The sequence below is a fragment of the Octodon degus genome, unplaced genomic scaffold (assembly GCF_000260255.1).
Source record: "Octodon degus isolate 3935 unplaced genomic scaffold, OctDeg1.0 scaffold00129, whole genome shotgun sequence".
NCBI lineage: Eukaryota > Metazoa > Chordata > Mammalia > Rodentia > Octodontidae > Octodon > Octodon degus.
Window position 1 is genome coordinate 7,596,146 of NW_004524705.1, and position 2,133 is coordinate 7,598,278.

Genomic DNA, 2,133 nt, shown 5'->3' on the forward strand with positions numbered 1-2,133 from the left:
CCCAGTGAGGTTGCACTGAATCCTGTGAGCGGTGAACCAGAAGAACCCTCTCTTCCTTGCTGGTACCTGATATTTGGTTCCAGGGTCAAAAAATCACCCCCACACCTTTCTTTTCATTTTGAATGTACCCATGCATTTAAACATTTTAGTTATACTGTATCTGTCTTACTTGTTTGTAATGAGAAAAATATTTATTTGTATTTTAGCCCACCCTGTGGCCAGACAGTCCTCTGACACTGTCTTTAAACATTTTTTTTCTGCCAGAGTTAAGTGTTTTCTTCCTGAACCATATCAATCAAAGGAGAGAAATAGAAGATGACATGTTTCTATGTAGTATTTAGTTATAAAAGTGTTTCCAGTAAGTACTGTATTTAGTGTAGTCATCATAAAATAATTTAGCTTGAAGCCTTTTCTCTCAAAATGTGACAATGCCAGCCATTAGACTACTGGCCCGCCGTCGTTGCAGCACATACATTACCATAGAATAATATTATCGGGTGTGAAAGGGTAAGAGAGGCCTCGCCTCCACGTGCAGATTTCTACCCAGACACCGAGATCACAGGCAGAAGGTACCAGACAGTAGAGAGAGGCGGCGAATTCTTGGCGCTTAAGCTTTTAAAATCCGTGGTGTAAGTGTACAGGAGAGAAAGAAACAGTTACATTCCACGACGACGTTTACTCTCCCTAGCAGAAAGGAGACGCATCTCCTGGTGAAGAGAGTTTTGAAAGGGAACGTCCGCCGAGGTGGGCACTGAGTCCCGGGCACGCCCCTCGGCGAGCGCGAGGGTCCTCCCCCACGAGCTGTCCTTTGGGCACCGCACACCTCGCCCCTGTCCAGAACGCCCTGGGGCAGGGACACCTGGGTGCCACCCTCGGGGATGCTTTGCGTCCGTGAAGGGGCCCCTGGTGTCCCGCCAGGGCGGGGTTGCCAGGTCCCGCGCTCGGCTCTGCACCACGCGGAGGTGCACCCGCGTCCCAGGATGCCTGAGCTCCGTGGAAGTCTCTAATGTTGGAAACTGTTCGGCCTCTTGCCGCAACTCCATTTTCTCCGTATGTGATGGTTTGTGCATTGTGGTGGCTTTCCTGCAGGCAGGGCGGAGCTTGCTACTCTAGCCAAGTCTGCACATTACAGCCGTTTTCGGACAGATGAACCTGCATCTCGTTCTAACAGGGTTGCTGTGCTTCTGGAGGAAACCTGTAAGCGGAGATCTTTTTCTGTAACATCTAAATAAGGACATTTTGCTGTTTTCCACACTGCTTTTTAGATTGATGAGTATGTTAAAGTGAAATAAAACACATAGCAACCAGTTCAGTGTTAGTGTGGCTAATTTGATTTTGTTTGATTTTGTTAAGTTTATATTATCGGGCATTTTTCACCTTAAATATATATGTAACTTAGTTATGACAGTTGTGTCATAATCTCTGCATATTTACCATTAATAATATGCAAAGTACATATGAACTAGAACAGATTAAGACTTAGAAAATGATGTTTATCCAGTACTAGTATAGAAATTGTTAATTTTTAATACAGATAATTTCATCAGTAAGTTCCTGGAACTCCAGAGTTGTGTCCCAGCATGATAAAGCATGAAACTGCAGACTGGAAGGAGGGTACAAGTTTATCTAAAGGTAAGGAAGTGGAACTCCTGCAGGCCAGGATGGGGTTCTGAGTAGGGTCCTCACGAGGGCTCTTTGTCTGGAGGATTTCCAGGGGCCGAGCTGGGAGCTCAGACTGCTGTGTAAGGGACACAATCTCCATCCTCTAGGAGAACACATACTTTCCCACGTCTGTTCTGCAGTGTTCACGCAATACGAATCTGTTACAAATTAGCAATTGACTTTCTTCCAGTTTATCAGCTTGACCTGCTTCCTTTTTACAAGGTACAAGTTCTTCAAAGAATGTTTTACATTATTGATGGATTGCATGGCTTTGGTGTCCCAGGACCTTAAAAGAAAAGCAGAATCTCAGACCTCGAATCACAAACTGCTAATTTTACAAGATCACATGTGGTTTGTATGCAGGTCATTGTCTGAGAAGCATCAGTTTTTAGATGGCATTTAGAAATGGAAGACTTTTCAAAAAATGACTATTATGGCTTATATCTGGATCTCCTCCAAACCTTATATGCT